The sequence below is a fragment of the Phyllobates terribilis genome, unplaced genomic scaffold (genome assembly GCF_046119375.1).
Source record: "Phyllobates terribilis strain yellow unplaced genomic scaffold, ASM4611937v1 Scaffold_414__1_contigs__length_1644244, whole genome shotgun sequence".
NCBI classification, from domain to species: Eukaryota; Metazoa; Chordata; class Amphibia; order Anura; family Dendrobatidae; genus Phyllobates; species Phyllobates terribilis.
In genome coordinates this window covers 1,599,006-1,615,160 of record NW_027363174.1, presented here as the reverse complement: position 1 = coordinate 1,615,160, position 16,155 = coordinate 1,599,006, and the positions used below count along the sequence as shown (strand labels likewise).

The 16,155-nt window shown below is 41.8% G+C and overlaps 7 non-coding genes and 1 pseudogene across 7 annotated transcripts; all 8 read left to right on the top strand.

Moving 5' to 3' along the window:
- Nucleotides 1-1,083: 1,083 nt before the first annotated feature.
- Nucleotides 1,084-1,274, top strand: LOC141225957 (U2 spliceosomal RNA). Its single transcript, XR_012293188.1, has one exon. It is a non-coding gene; the product is annotated as a U2 spliceosomal RNA (small nuclear RNA).
- Nucleotides 1,275-2,386: 1,112 nt separating this feature from the next.
- LOC141226790 (U2 spliceosomal RNA) lies at nt 2,387-2,577 on the top strand. Its single transcript, XR_012293914.1, has one exon. It is a non-coding gene; the product is annotated as a U2 spliceosomal RNA (small nuclear RNA).
- A 6,381-nt stretch (nt 2,578-8,958) lies between these two features.
- On the top strand, nt 8,959-9,167 carry LOC141226272 (U2 spliceosomal RNA; annotated as a pseudogene).
- A 1,118-nt stretch (nt 9,168-10,285) lies between these two features.
- LOC141225956 (U2 spliceosomal RNA) lies at nt 10,286-10,476 on the top strand. The gene has a single exon (XR_012293187.1). It is a non-coding gene; the product is annotated as a U2 spliceosomal RNA (small nuclear RNA).
- Nucleotides 10,477-11,594: 1,118 nt separating this feature from the next.
- On the top strand, nt 11,595-11,785 carry LOC141226213 (U2 spliceosomal RNA). Its single transcript, XR_012293437.1, has one exon. It is a non-coding gene; the product is annotated as a U2 spliceosomal RNA (small nuclear RNA).
- Nucleotides 11,786-12,903: 1,118 nt separating this feature from the next.
- On the top strand, nt 12,904-13,094 carry LOC141226212 (U2 spliceosomal RNA). Its single transcript, XR_012293436.1, has one exon. It is a non-coding gene; the product is annotated as a U2 spliceosomal RNA (small nuclear RNA).
- Nucleotides 13,095-14,215: 1,121 nt separating this feature from the next.
- Nucleotides 14,216-14,406, top strand: LOC141226101 (U2 spliceosomal RNA). The gene has a single exon (XR_012293329.1). It is a non-coding gene; the product is annotated as a U2 spliceosomal RNA (small nuclear RNA).
- Nucleotides 14,407-15,524: 1,118 nt separating this feature from the next.
- LOC141226210 (U2 spliceosomal RNA) lies at nt 15,525-15,715 on the top strand. Its single transcript, XR_012293434.1, has one exon. It is a non-coding gene; the product is annotated as a U2 spliceosomal RNA (small nuclear RNA).
- The last annotated feature ends 440 nt before the right edge of the window (nt 15,716-16,155 follow it).

The window sequence follows — 16,155 nt, the reverse complement described above, 5'->3', positions numbered from 1 at the left end:
TTCAATGTTTTTTGTTCATTTTGCTTGTTTGTCGGATTTTGGGATGGACTCTTTGGCTTTGCTTTTCTTCTCCTCATTGGATTTTTCATGTTCAAAGTTGCAGAAGCCAGATTACAAGCTCATTTTGGTTCAACTTCAGCAACTGTGCATTGCATTGCCATGTAATGTGATGCAATGCTGTCTTTCTAGCTCTCCCTTTTTACTTCCTTTTGGATAAACAGACATATTAGGCAAGCATTTTGGAGCTTTCACCTAAATAACTACAGGTGGTGAGATAAGCTGCACAATATAATTGACCTTTCAGTATATTGTTGCACACACACCATCTATTTAGCAAATGCCCTTGTTATCAACAGCAGCCTTTTAAACTCACCTGAGCTAACAGGTATGTGCGCTGGTTACTCTGCTGCGCTTAAAATTTCTTTTTTGGTTTGCTACAATGCCTTTTCTGAAACGTTGTCTCCTTCTGCTGGAACACTGACTTCTTTCATTTAATGCCTGCAGACTATAAAAGAGAACCCAACCCAAAAAGTTTGGTTGATTAGTCTGTGGCATTCTGTTAAACTGTTGCTTATGGCGGTCTCTGTGAGCTTCTCAGCGACATTCAGCCAGCCAGGTATCCTGCCTGCAGTAGATGGAATGTGGCAATGGAACGCTGGCTGCGCGTGTCATAATAGGCTCTGAGCCTTTATATACCTGTGCACAGCAGCAGCCACCTTCAGTCTGCTGCTGGACAGCCAGCAGCAGCAGCAGCAGCAGGAGAGGTATGTAATCAGGAGCCCTCCTGCTAAGGGTAGACAGCTGCTCGTTCCACCCCACCCCCCGCCTTAATTGGTTCTCCTCCCTTCCAACGGTGTTGAGGCGGGTGGGAACAGCAGGGGGTGAAGGTGCTGTGTTTAAAGAGGTGGAGTTATGCAGATCTAAAACGCGTGGATTGCAGCAGCAGCAAGCCGAAAAGTGCAGGCATGTAAGGGATCTAGAGGTTGACAACATGTCTTCTTAACGGGAGTCCAGGAGCTCATCTCCACAAATGGACTTTTCAGGATCCTTGGGTGGCTCCGTAGTTTGAAACCAATTCTGGTTATCGCTTCTCGGCCTTTTGGCTAAGATCAAGTGTAGTATCTGTTCTTATCAGTTTAATATCTGATACGTCCCCTATCTGGGGACCATATATTAAATGGATTTTTAGAACAGGGAGATGGAAAAAGAGCTTGCTCTGTCCACTCCACGCATTGACCTGGTATTGCAGTATCTCCAGGACCGGTGCACCCCTTCTTTAATGCAGTTTCTAAAATCAGAAAGAATTGAATTCAATGTTTTTTGTTCATTTTGCTTGTTTGTCGGATTTTGGGATGGACTCTTTGGCTTTGCTTTTCTTCTCCTCATTGGATTTTTCATGTTCAAAGTTGCAGAAGCCAGATTACAAGCTCATTTTGGTTTAACTTCAGCAACTGTGCATTGCATTGCCATGTAATGTGATGCAATGCTATCTTTCTAGCTCTCCCTTTTTACTTCCTTTTGGATAAACAGACATATTAGGCAAGCATTTTGGAGCTTTCACCTAAATAACTACAGGTGGTGAGATAAGCTGCACAATATAATTGACCTTTCAGTATATTGTTGCACACACACCATCTATTTAGCAAAAGCCCTTGTTATAAACAGCAGCCTTTTAAACTCACCTGAGCTAACAGGTATGTGCGCTGGTTACTCTGCTGCGCTTAAAATTTCTTTTTTGGTTTGCTACAATGCCTTTTCTGAAACGTTGTCTCCTTCTGCTGGAACACTGACTTCTTTCATTTAATGCCTGCAGACTATAAAAGAGAACCCAACCCAAAAAGTTTGGTTGATTAGTCTGTGGCATTCTGTTAAACTGTTGCTTATGGCGGTCTCTGTGAGCTTCTCAGCGACATTCAGCCAGCCAGGTATCCTGCCTGCAGTAGATGGAATGTGGCAATGGAACGCTGGCTGCGCGTGTCATAATAGGCTCTGAGCCTTTATATACCTGTGCACAGCAGCAGCCACCTTCAGTCTGCTGCTGGACAGCCAGCAGCAGCAGCAGGAGAGGTATGTAATCAGGAGCCCTCCTGCTAAGGGTAGACAGCTGCTCGTTCCACCCCACCCCCCGCCTTAATTGGTTCTCCTCCCTTCCAACGGTGTTGAGGCGGGTGGGAACAGCAGGGGGTGAAGGTGCTGTGTTTAAAGAGGTGGAGTTATGCAGATCTAAAACGCGTGGATTGCAGCAGCAGCAAGCCGAAAAGTGCAGGCATGTAAGGGATCTAGAGGTTGACAACATGTCTTCTTAACGGGAGTCCAGGAGCTCATCTCCACAAATGGACTTTTCAGGATCCTTGGGTGGCTCCGTAGTTTGAAACCAATTCTGGTTATCGCTTCTCGGCCTTTTGGCTAAGATCAAGTGTAGTATCTGTTCTTATCAGTTTAATATCTGATACGTCCCCTATCTGGGGACCATATATTAAATGGATTTTTAGAACAGGGAGATGGAAAAAGAGCTTGCTCTGTCCACTCCACGCATTGTCCTGGTATTGCAGTATCTCCAGGACCAGTGCACCCCTTCTTTAATGCAGTTTCTAAAATCAGAAAGAATTGAATTCAATGTTTTTTGTTCATTTTGCTTGTTTGTCGGATTTTGGGATGGACTCTTTGGCTTTGCTTTTCTTCTCCTCATTGGATTTTTTATGTTCAAAGTTGCAGAAGCCAGATTACAAGCTCATTTTGGTTCAACTTCAGCAACTGTGCATTGCATTGCCATGTAATGTGATGCAATGCTATCTTTCTAGCTCTCCCTTTTTACTTCCTTTTGGATAAACAGACATATTAGGCAAGCATTTTGGAGCTTTCACCTAAATAACTACAGGTGGTGAGATAAGCTGCACAATATAATTGACCTTTCAGTATATTGTTGCACACACACCATCTATTTAGCAAATGCCCTTGTTATCAACAGCAGCCTTTTAAACTCACCTGAGCTAACAGGTATGTGCGCTGGTTACTCTGCTGCGCTTAAAATTTCTTTTTTGGTTTGCTACAATGCCTTTTCTGAAACGTTGTCTCCTTCTGCTGGAACACTGACGTCTTTCATTTAATGCCTGCAGACTATAAAAGAGAACCCAACCCAAAAAGTTTGGTTGATTAGTCTGTGGCATTCTGTTAAACTGTTGCTTATGGCGGTCTCTGTGAGCTTCTCAGCGACATTCAGCCAGCCAGGTATCCTGCCTGCAGTAGATGGAATGTGGCAATGGAACGCTGGCTGCGCGTGTCATAATAGGCTCTGAGCCTTTATATACCTGTGCACAGCAGCAGCCACCTTCAGTCTGCTGCTGGACAGCCAGCAGCAGCGGCAGCAGGAGAGGTATGTAATCAGGAGCCCTCCTGCTAAGGGTAGACAGCTGCTCGTTCCACCCCACCCCCCGCCTTAATTGGTTCTCCTCCCTTCCAACGGTGTTGAGGCGGGTGGGAACAGCAGGGGGTGAAGGTGCTGTGTTTAAAGAGGTGGAGTTATGCAGATCTAAAACGCGTGGATTGCAGCAGCAGCAAGCCGAAAAGTGCAGGCATGTAAGGGATCTAGAGGTTGACAACATGTCTTCTTAACGGGAGTCCAGGAGCTCATCTCCACAAATGGACTTTTCAGGATCCTTGGGTGGCTCCGTAGTTTGAAACCAATTCTGGTTATCGCTTCTCGGCCTTTTGGCACGATCTGTAGTGGGTTGTGACATTGGGCTGAAGGTTACTGTGGTGGCAGAACCGATTCTTGGCCTTTGGAGATATCCAGTGCTGCTTTTGGGAATCGGTGCTAAAGCTGCAGTGCCTTTTCTTTACGGAGGACGGTGTGTTGGAGGGAGGACGAACTTCGTGGAGGCTGCGATCCGTGTGTGATATTTTCCTTGGTATCTGGAAAAGAAGAGGAAAATCATGGAGACAAGGAGAAACCCTGGAGGAAGGAAGGAGAATCAAGCAAGCAACCCGAATGATTATTTCTCGGAGGAGCATCCGCTGAAGGACACCATCAGGTTCGTGGTTGCTCCTGACCACCGGCAGGTGAAAGATTCTCAATTTATTTTCAATGTTATTTGTAAGCTCTTGAAGATCGACAAGGAGCATCTTTTTTGCTTTCAATCTTTTTTTTCTCGAGGACTTTATGATGTTACGCTTAATAAAGCCTCGCAGTGTGAAAGTGCCTACGCTCTTTATGAAGTAAATAAAGAGAAGGTAGAGCTGGAGGGGGTGAAAGTAATCCCCTCTTTTCAGTTTTCAATGAAAGTACTGACGATTCATTTGTTTAGTCCATTTATTACAGACTCTGAGGTTGAAAGTTACCTATCAATGTATTGTGACAAAATCATCCCTAAGAGACGCGGGGAAACACAGTTTGGAGTGTGGAACGGGAAACGTGTGTATGTGGTATCATTTAGGAAGAACCCGAATGAGGAGGGGGGCGTGTCCAGACCTCCGCCGCAGGTTTATATCAACCATAGCCGCGGTTATTTATTCTTCCCAGGGATGCCACACTACTGCCGTGTGTGTAAAAAATATGGACATCTGGATGCAGAATGTAACAAGTGTTTTAGTTGCATGGGTACTCCTCACCAGATGGATGAGTGCCCTAAAAATAAGAAAAAGGATGTAGAGGAGATGGACACATCGCCTGAAGAACAGCAACAAGAAGCTAAAGACGATGTGGAAGCAGGCATTGCTGCTGAAGAGGAAAAAGGGGAAGAGGAGAAAGAAAGGAGTGAGAAGGAGGAGACAGAAAGAAAGAGAAAAGAGGAAGAGGAGGGACGGGCAATGAAGGAGAAGAAGAAGGAGGAACGGGTTAAAAAATCACAAGAAGAAGAGGAAAGGAAGTTGGAAGAAAGGAAGAGAAAGAAGGAAGAGGAAAAACAGAAGAGGATAGAGGACATAGAAAAAAGGGCCATGGAGATAAAGAAACAGATGGAAAGGAAAAAGAGAGAAGAGCAGAAGAAAGAAGATAAGAAGAAAGAAGATAAGAATGAAAAGAAGAAGATAGAAGAACAGAAGAAAGAAGATCAGAAGAGAGAAGAGAAGAGTCAAATGTTGCAAGAAATTTCTCCACTAAGTAAAGGGAGTAGTTGTGGAGGGGAAAGTGATATTCCAGAAGTAGTGGAGTCCACTCCTACTAATTCCCTGTCGCAGAGCTTACCTTGCGCGCAGGTACAAATGGACTGCACAGAAAAATCTCTAAAAAGAAGTGTGGATAGAAGTGATAATGAAGGAATACCATGTGGTGGGAAAGTAAAGGCATTAGAAGCAACAAGTCTGCTGGGGAGTGTGTCATCTTCGGATGTATCAGATCTGGAGGTAGACCCATCTTCTCCGGCAGTAGAGAATGAGGGCGGAGGGAAGAGCCCTGCACTAAATGTTAGAAGATGATCCGCTCAATGTCCCTGAATGTTCAGGGGTTTAACGACCTATATAAGAGAACTGCTTTATATGATTTTTTAAATAATGAAAATATTGATTTTATCTTTCTACAAGAATGTAATTTGACAAAAAAAATAAGCTATGAATATTTACAGGGTATATGGAAGGGTAACTTATGCTTTTCTGGTGGGAACGAGTCAAAAAGTGATGGTGTGGGGTTTTTATGCTCTAAAGATTGGGAGATTGTAAATTATGAAGAGATATACCCTGGGAGGATTTTAAGAATTGATGTGCAGAAAAATGGGAAGAAAGTGAGGTGTTTTAATGTGTATGCAAATGCAGAAAAAGCCTTGAGATTACATTTGTTTGAACTGTTGCAGCTGTTTTTACCTGGAGTAGATCCATTAGTTTTAGGTGGGGATTTTAATTGTCATTTAAAAAATGTAAAAGATGGGTCAGCTTCATGTCTTAGAAATATTTTAGCAGCTTTTAATCTTAAAGATACATGGGCATTAGATGGACAAAAAAAGGAGCATGAAGTCACTTGGGTGGGGAGAGGTGTTTCATCCAGAATAGATTATATTTTTATATCTCAAGCCCTAACATGCTCAGGTTTTAAAACGCATTCAACACCTTTTTCAGATCATAAAATAATAGAATGTAGTTTTAAAATAGAATCAGATGTGGATAAAAGACCGTCACACTGGAAATTTAATGTATCCCTACTACAAGACGAGGTGGTTATGGAAGGTTTTAAAAAGCTGTATGAAAAACTGAAGCTAAAAAAAACGTTTTTTAAATCTATTTTTAATTGGTGGGATTTTGTCAAGAAGGAGGTAAAAATATTTTTTATTAAAGAAGGAAAGAAGAAAGCTGCTGCAAAACGTATTTTTTATAATGATCTTAATGCTAAACTGCAATGTTTTTTTCACCTCGAAAATAACGGATGTGATCTGCAGGAGGCGATCCGAACAACAAAAGAAAAGATCCAAAACTGCCTGAAAGAAAAAGGTAAAGAAATTATTTTTAATTCCCGAGTAAAAGTTTTAGACGAGGATGAAAAATGCACAAAATTCTTTTTTAAAAAAATATGTGACAAGAAGGATTATATGAAGGTTTTGGAAGGAGAAACAAGTTTGGAGGGGAAGAAGATGAAAGCAAAAGAATTTTATGATGATTTATTTTCTGTTAAAAACACGGATGTGTCTCTAAAAAAACATTTTTTAGAAGGACTGGAAAAAAATTTTAATGCGGAAGATAAATCTTTTTTAATAGGGAATTTTACTAAAGAGGAAGTTTTAATACAATTAATACGCTACAAAATAACAAAACGCCAGGAGCAGATGGACTACCTGTTGAATTTTACAAGTGTTTATGGGAGATCATGGGTGAGGATTTTTATGAAGTAATTTTAGAAGCAGAAGCATCTTTTAGTGTCCCAGAGTCGTGGTGGGAGGGTCTTATTGTTTTATTATTTAAGAAAGGAAATAAAGAACTGATTAAAAATTGGAGACCAATAACCCTTTTAAATACGGACTGTAAGGTATATGCAAAGTTACTAGCAAATAGATTAAAAAAGGTAATCGGCTCAGTAATAGAAGTGGATCAGACGTGTGCAGTGCCAAATCGGAGAATCAGCGACTCATTGATTTTAATCAGGGATGTTTTATGGGATGTTTTAGACAGAAAACAAAAGCTTGCTCTAATTACTTTGGATTTTGAAAAAGCGTACGATAGAGTTGCCCATGATTTTTTATTTGCAGTTTTAGAGAAAATGGGATGCCCGGATGTTTTTAGCAAACGTATTAAATCTCTTTACAAATCATGTTTTAGCAAAATATCTATTAATGGTTTTTTATCTGATAATGTAAAAATAAACTGTGGCGTTAAACAGGGGTGTCCCTTATCCCCTATTCTTTTTATTTGTGCAATTGAACCACTTTTAGCAGCTTTTAGGAGAGATAAGGTAATCAATGGTTTTTTTATTCCCGGGAGTTGCAATGAACAAGTTAAAGTGGTGGCATATATGGATGATGTGACGGTTTTAGTTAAAGACACTAGAAGCATGAACAGAGCCATAAGAACAGTGGATTGGTTTGGGGGCGCATCGGGTTTTAAAATTAACATGGAAAAATCTGGTATTTTAACTGTTGGTGATTTTATTGTAGATTCTGAGTGTAAATTAACAAGAATGAATGAAGTAAAAATTTTAGGTATTTATTTCTCAGAGTCAGGTGGTAATGTAAGAAATTGGGAGTCTCTGCTGGAAAGAGTTAAGAAAAAGATTACTTTCTGGCAGTTGAGAGATCTTACCCTGGAAGGAAAAATTTTAATTATTAGACAGGTTTTACTCCCAATGTTTTTATATGTCTCAACAGTTTTTATCCCCCAAAATAATATCATGAAGAGAGTTATTAAGGTATGTTTTAATTTTTTATGGAGATCCAAGATGGAAAGAGTAAAGAGAGAGGAGATATATAAATCAAAGAAAAAAGGTGGGAAAGGTTTTCCGGATATTAGGTCCTTTTTATATGCAAAGTATGTAGCGAACTGTGTATGCACTTTATTAGGACCAGGCTCTAAGCTAAAGTTGTTTTCTATATATAATTTAGGTTTCTATATTAGAAATTATAAATGGTTGGAGATGTCTCTAAATAGGCCTTATAGGTTTTTACCTCCAGGAAATTATATTGTTTTAGAAAAAATTTTAAGAGATTTTAAACTTAAGATGGTCGAAATAAATGTTCTTAAATGCCATAAAAAAATCCTAAAAATCCTGGAAGAGAGAATAGGTATCAGTCCTGTGGAACTTTTTTCATTCAAAATTGTGGAAAGAATCTGGATGAATGTAAATTATAGTGTGTTATCTAATGAACACAGGGATTTACTCTGGTGTATAGTAAAAGACTGCCTGCCAACCCGTGAGTTCCAACACAGGCGTGGGTTGGTAAGATCTGAAGTGTGCCCAAGATCCAGGTGTGGGAATAGTGAAACACCCATGCACATCTTCTGGAATTGTAATTTTGCACAGACAATATGGAGGAAAGTGTGCAATATAGTGAGAGCTGTGAGTACTGTTAATTTTTTGGATTTTAACAGAGTATTTTATGGGATGGGGATAAGAGAGGAGGATTTTAAAATTGTATGGATTATTATTGCATGTGTGAAGGCGGCATTGTGGAAAGCAAGGAACATTTTAGTGTTTAAACATAAGGAAGTAACAGTCGACCAGTGTATTAAATTATGTCTAAGTTATTTGTACATGTATTTCTGGAGGGACAAAATGACGCTTGGCAAGGTGAAAGCAAATGAGAAATGGAAACAATGTAAATGGAATGAACTTACCTTGTAAGATTTGATTTTTTGAAAACCTGTGGAAAAACAAAAAAAGAAGAACAAAAACAAACAAAAAAAAATAGCCAAAACTATATAATTTTTAAAAAATAAAAAAGAGGGAAAAAATAAATAAATATATATATATAAAAGAAAAAGAAAATAAAAGATTTGGAGAAGTATTAAAATTGGTAGAATGCACGATGATGGATTTGAGTCTTCTTATCTTTTTGTTGATTCCAAGGCTTTGTAATCTGAGTGTAAAAAAAAAAAAAAAATCTGTTCTTATCAGTTTAATATCTGATACGTCCCCTATCTGGGGACCATATATTAAATGGATTTTTAGAACAGGGAGATGGAAAAAGAGCTTGCTCTGTCCACTCCACGCATTGACCTGGTATTGCAGTATCTCCAGGACCGGTGCACCCCTTCTTTAATGCAGTTTCTAAAATCAGAAAGAATTGAATTCAATGTTTTTTGTTCATTTTGCTTGTTTGTCGGATTTTGGGATGGACTCTTTGGCTTTGCTTTTCTTCTCCTCATTGGATTTTTCATGTTCAAAGTTGCAGAAGCCAGATTACAAGCTCATTTTGGTTCAACTTCAGCAACTGTGCATTGCATTGCCATGTAATGTAATGAAATGCTATCTTTCTAGCTCTCCCTTTTTACTTCCTTTTGGATAAACAGACATATTAGGCAAGCATTTTGGAGCTTTCACCTAAATAACTACAGGTGGTGAGATAAGCTGCACAATATAATTGACCTTTCAGTATATTGTTGCACACACACCATCTATTTAGCAAATGCCCTTGTTATCAACAGCAGCCTTTTAAACTCACCTGAGCTAACAGGTATGTGCGCTGGTTACTCTGCTGCGCTTAAAATTTCTTTTTTGGTTTGCTACAATGCCTTTTCTGAAACGTTGTCTCCCTCTGCTGGAACACTGACTTCTTTCATTTAATGCCTGCAGACTATAAAAGAGAACCCAACCCAAAAAGTTTGGTTGATTAGTCTGTGGCATTCTGTTAAACTGTTGCTTATGGCGGTCTCTGTGAGCTTCTCAGCGACATTCAGCCAGCCAGGTATCCTGCCTGCAGTAGATGGAATGTGGCAATGGAACGCTGGCTGCGCGTGTCATAATAGGCTCTGAGCCTTTATATACCTGTGCACAGCAGCAGCCACCTTCAGTCTGCTGCTGGACAGCCAGCAGCAGCAGCAGCAGCAGGAGAGGTATGTAATCAGCAGCCCTCCTGCTAAGGGTAGACAGCTGCTCGTTCCACCCCACCCCCCGCCTTAATTGGTTCTCCTCCCTTCCAACGGTGTTGAGGCGGGTGGGAACAGCAGGGGGTGAAGGTGCTGTGTTTAAAGAGGTGGAGTTATGCAGATCTAAAACGCGTGGATTGCAGCAGCAGCAAGCCGAAAACTGCAGGCATGTAAGGGATCTAGAGGTTGACAACATGTCTTCTTAACGGGAGTCCAGGAGCTCATCTCCACAAATGGACTTTTCAGGATCCTTGGGTGGCTCCGTAGTTTGAAACCAATTCTGGTTATCGCTTCTCGGCCTTTTGGCTAAGATCAAGTGTAGTATCTGTTCTTATCAGTTTAATATCTGATACGTCCCCTATCTGGGGACCATATATTAAATGGATTTTTAGAACAGGGAGATGGAAAAAGAGCTTGCTCTGTCCACTCCACGCATTGACCTGGTATTGCAGTATCTCCAGGACCGGTGCACCCCTTCTTTAATGCAGTTTCTAAAATCAGAAAGAATTGAATTCAATGTTTTTTGTTCATTTTGCTTGTTTGTCGGATTTTGGGATGGACTCTTTGGCTTTGCTTTTCTTCTCCTCATTGGATTTTTCATGTTCAAAGTTGCAGAAGCCAGATTACAAGCTCATTTTGGTTCAACTTCAGCAACTGTGCATTGCATTGCCATGTAATGTAATGAAATGCTATCTTTCTAGCTCTCCCTTTTTACTTCCTTTTGGATAAACAGACATATTAGGCAAGCATTTTGGAGCTTTCACCTAAATAACTACATGTGGTGAGATAAGCTGCACAATATAATTGACCTTTCAGTATATTGTTGCACACACACCATCTATTTAGCAAATGCCCTTGTTATCAACAGCAGCCTTTTAAACTCACCTGAGCTAACAGGTATGTGCGCTGGTTACTCTGCTGCGCTTAAAATTTCTTTTTTGGTTTGCTACAATGCCTTTTCTGAAACGTTGTCTCCCTCTGCTGGAACACTGACTTCTTTCATTTAATGCCTGCAGACTATAAAAGAGAACCCAACCCAAAAAGTTTGGTTGATTAGTCTGTGGCATTCTGTTAAACTGTTGCTTATGGCGGTCTCTGTGAGCTTCTCAGCGACATTCAGCCAGCCAGGTATCCTGCCTGCAGTAGATGGAATGTGGCAATGGAACGCTGGCTGCGCGTGTCATAATAGGCTCTGAGCCTTTATATACCTGTGCACAGCAGCAGCCACCTTCAGTCTGCTGCTGGACAGCCAGCAGCAGCAGCAGCAGCAGGAGAGATATGTAATCAGCAGCCCTCCTGCTAAGGGTAGACAGCTGCTCGTTCCACCCCACCCCCCGCCTTAATTGGTTCTCCTCCCTTCCAACGGTGTTGAGGCGGGTGGGAACAGCAGGGGGTGAAGGTGCTGTGTTTAAAGAGGTGGAGTTATGCAGATCTAAAACGCGTGGATTGCAGCAGCAGCAAGCCGAAAAGTGCAGGCATGTAAGGGATCTAGAGGTTGACAACATGTCTTCTTAACGGGAGTCCAGGAGCTCATCTCCACAAATGGACTTTTCAGGATCCTTGGGTGGCTCCGTAGTTTGAAACCAATTCTGGTTATCGCTTCTCGGCCTTTTGGCTAAGATCAAGTGTAGTATCTGTTCTTATCACTTTAATATCTGATACGTCCCCTATCTGGGGACCATATATTAAATGGATTTTTAGAACAGGGAGATGGAAAAAGAGCTTGCTCTGTCCACTCCACGCATTGACCTGGTATTGCAGTATCTCCAGGACCGGTGCACCCCTTCTTTAATGCAGTTTCTAAAATCAGAAAGAATTGAATTCAATGTTTTTTGTTCATTTTGCTTGTTTGTCGGATTTTGGGATGGACTCTTTGGCTTTGCTTTTCTTCTCCTCATTGGATTTTTCATGTTCAAAGTTGCAGAAGCCAGATTACAAGCTCATTTTGGTTCAACTTCAGCAACTGTGCATTGCATTGCCATGTAATGTAATGAAATGCTATCTTTCTAGCTCTCCCTTTTTACTTCCTTTTGGATAAACAGACATATTAGGCAAGCATTTTGGAGCTTTCACCTAAATAACTACAGGTGGTGAGATAAGCTGCACAATATAATTGACCTTTCAGTATATTGTTGCACACACACCATCTATTTAGCAAATGCCCTTGTTATCAACAGCAGCCTTTTAAACTCACCTGAGCTAACAGGTATGTGCGCTGGTTACTCTGCTGCGCTTAAAATTTCTTTTTTGGTTTGCTACAATGCCTTTTCTGAAACGTTGTCTCCCTCTGCTGGAACACTGACTTCTTTCATTTAATGCCTGCAGACTATAAAAGAGAACCCAACCCAAAAAGTTTGGTTGATTAGTCTGTGGCATTCTGTTAAACTGTTGCTTATGGCGGTCTCTGTGAGCTTCTCAGCGACATTCAGCCAGCCAGGTATCCTGCCTGCAGTAGATGGAATGTGGCAATGGAACGCTGGCTGCGCGTGTCATAATAGGCTCTGAGCCTTTATATACCTGTGCACAGCAGCAGCCACCTTCAGTCTGCTGCTGGACAGCCAGCAGCAGCAGCAGCAGCAGGAGAGGTATGTAATCAGCAGCCCTCCTGCTAAGGGTAGACAGCTGCTCGTTCCACCCCACCCCCCGCCTTAATTGGTTCTCCTCCCTTCCAACGGTGTTGAGGCGGGTGGGAACAGCAGGGGGTGAAGGTGCTGTGTTTAAAGAGGTGGAGTTATGCAGATCTAAAACGCGTGGATTGCAGCAGCAGCAAGCCAAAAAGTGCAGGCATGTAAGGGATCTAGAGGTTGACAACATGTCTTCTTAACGGGAGTCCAGGAGCTCATCTCCACAAATGGACTTTTCAGGATCCTTGGGTGGCTCCGTAGTTTGAAACCAATTCTGGTTATCGCTTCTCGGCCTTTTGGCTAAGATCAAGTGTAGTATCTGTTCTTATCACTTTAATATCTGATACGTCCCCTATCTGGGGACCATATATTAAATGGATTTTTAGAACAGGGAGATGGAAAAAGAGCTTGCTCTGTCCACTCCACGCATTGACCTGGTATTGCAGTATCTCCAGGACCGGTGCACCCCTTCTTTAATGCAGTTTCTAAAATCAGAAAGAATTGAATTCAATGTTTTTTGTTCATTTTGCTTGTTTGTCGGATTTTGGGATGGACTCTTTGGCTTTGCTTTTCTTCTCCTCATTGGATTTTTCATGTTCAAAGTTGCAGAAGCCAGATTACAAGCTCATTTTGGTTCAACTTCAGCAACTGTGCATTGCATTGCCATGTAATGTAATGAAATGCTATCTTTCTAGCTCTCCCTTTTTACTTCCTTTTGGATAAACAGACATATTAGGCAAGCATTTTGGAGCTTTCACCTAAATAACTACATGTGGTGAGATAAGCTGCACAATATAATTGACCTTTCAGTATATTGTTGCACACACACCATCTATTTAGCAAATGCCCTTGTTATCAACAGCAGCCTTTTAAACTCACCTGAGCTAACAGGTATGTGCGCTGGTTACTCTGCTGCGCTTAAAATTTCTTTTTTGGTTTGCTACAATGCCTTTTCTGAAACGTTGTCTCCCTCTGCTGGAACACTGACTTCTTTCATTTAATGCCTGCAGACTATAAAAGAGAACCCAACCCAAAAAGTTTGGTTGATTAGTCTGTGGCATTCTGTTAAACTGTTGCTTATGGCGGTCTCTGTGAGCTTCTCAGCGACATTCAGCCAGCCAGGTATCCTGCCTGCAGTAGATGGAATGTGGCAATGGAACGCTGGCTGCGCGTGTCATAATAGGCTCTGAGCCTTTATATACCTGTGCACAGCAGCAGCCACCTTCAGTCTGCTGCTGGACAGCCAGCAGCAGCAGCAGCAGCAGCAGGAGAGGTATGTAATCAGCAGCCCTCCTGCTAAGGGTAGACAGCTGCTCGTTCCACCCCACCCCCCGCCTTAATTGGTTCTCCTCCCTTCCAACGGTGTTGAGGCGGGTGGGAACAGCAGGGGGTGAAGGTGCTGTGTTTAAAGAGGTGGAGTTATGCAGATCTAAAACGCGTGGATTGCAGCAGCAGCAAGCCGAAAAGTGCAGGCATGTAAGGGATCTAGAGGTTGACAACATGTCTTCTTAACGGGAGTCCAGGAGCTCATCTCCACAAATGGACTTTTCAGGATCCTTGGGTGGCTCCGTAGTTTGAAACCAATTCTGGTTATCGCTTCTCGGCCTTTTGGCTAAGATCAAGTGTAGTATCTGTTCTTATCAGTTTAATATCTGATACGTCCCCTATCTGGGGACCATATATTAAATGGATTTTTAGAACAGGGAGATGGAAAAAAAGCTTGCTCTGTCCACTCCACGCATTGACCTGGTATTGCAGTATCTCCAGGACCGGTGCACCCCTTCTTTAATGCAGTTTCTAAAATCAGAAAGAATTGAATTCAATGTTTTTTGTTCATTTTGCTTGTTTGTCGGATTTTGGGATGGACTCTTTGGCTTTGCTTTTCTTCTCCTCATTGGATTTTTCATGTTCAAAGTTGCAGAAGCCAGATTACAAGCTCATTTTGGTTCAACTTCAGCAACTGTGCATTGCATTGCCATGTAATGTAATGAAATGCTATCTTTCTAGCTCTCCCTTTTTACTTCCTTTTGGATAAACAGACATATTAGGCAAGCATTTTGGAGCTTTCACCTAAATAACTACAGGTGGTGAGATAAGCTGCACAATATAATTGACCTTTCAGTATATTGTTGCACACACACCATCTATTTAGCAAATGCCCTTGTTATCAACAGCAGCCTTTTAAACTCACCTGAGCTAACAGGTATGTGCGCTGGTTACTCTGCTGCGCTTAAAATTTCTTTTTTGGTTTGCTACAATGCCTTTTCTGAAACGTTGTCTCCCTCTGCTGGAACACTGACTTCTTTCATTTAATGCCTGCAGACTATAAAAGAGAACCCAACCCAAAAAGTTTGGTTGATTAGTCTGTGGCATTCTGTTAAACTGTTGCTTATGGCGGTCTCTGTGAGCTTCTCAGCGACATTCAGCCAGCCAGGTATCCTGCCTGCAGTAGATGGAATGTGGCAATGGAACGCTGGCTGCGCGTGTCATAATAGGCTCTGAGCCTTTATATACCTGTGCACAGCAGCAGCCACCTTCAGTCTGCTGCTGGACAGCCAGCAGCAGCAGCAGCAGCAGGAGAGATATGTAATCAGCAGCCCTCCTGCTAAGGGTAGACAGCTGCTCGTTCCACCCCACCCCCCGCCTTAATTGGTTCTCCTCCCTTCCAACGGTGTTGAGGCGGGTGGGAACAGCAGGGGGTGAAGGTGCTGTGTTTAAAGAGGTGGAGTTATGCAGATCTAAAACGCGTGGATTGCAGCAGCAGCAAGCCGAAAAGTGCAGGCATGTAAGGGATCTAGAGGTTGACAACATGTCTTCTTAACGGGAGTCCAGGAGCTCATCTCCACAAATGGACTTTTCAGGATCCTTGGGTGGCTCCGTAGTTTGAAACCAATTCTGGTTATCGCTTCTCGGCCTTTTGGCTAAGATCAAGTGTAGTATCTGTTCTTATCACTTTAATATCTGATACGTCCCCTATCTGGGGACCATATATTAAATGGATTTTTAGAACAGGGAGATGGAAAAAGAGCTTGCTCTGTCCACTCCACGCATTGACCTGGTATTGCAGTATCTCCAGGACCGGTGCACCCCTTCTTTAATGCAGTTTCTAAAATCAGAAAGAATTGAATTCAATGTTTTTTGTTCATTTTGCTTGTTTGTCGGATTTTGGGATGGACTCTTTGGCTTTGCTTTTCTTCTCCTCATTGGATTTTTCATGTTCAAAGTTGCAGAAGCCAGATTACAAGCTCATTTTGGTTCAACTTCAGCAACTGTGCATTGCATTGCCATGTAATGTAATGAAATGCTATCTTTCTAGCTCTCCCTTTTTACTTCCTTTTGGATAAACAGACATATTAGGCAAGCATTTTGGAGCTTTCACCTAAATAACTACAGGTGGTGAGATAAGCTGCACAATATAATTGACCTTTCAGTATATTGTTGCACACACACCATCTATTTAGCAAATGCCCTTGTTATCAACAGCAGCCTTTTAAACTCACCTGAGCTAACAGGTATGTGCGCTGGTTACTCT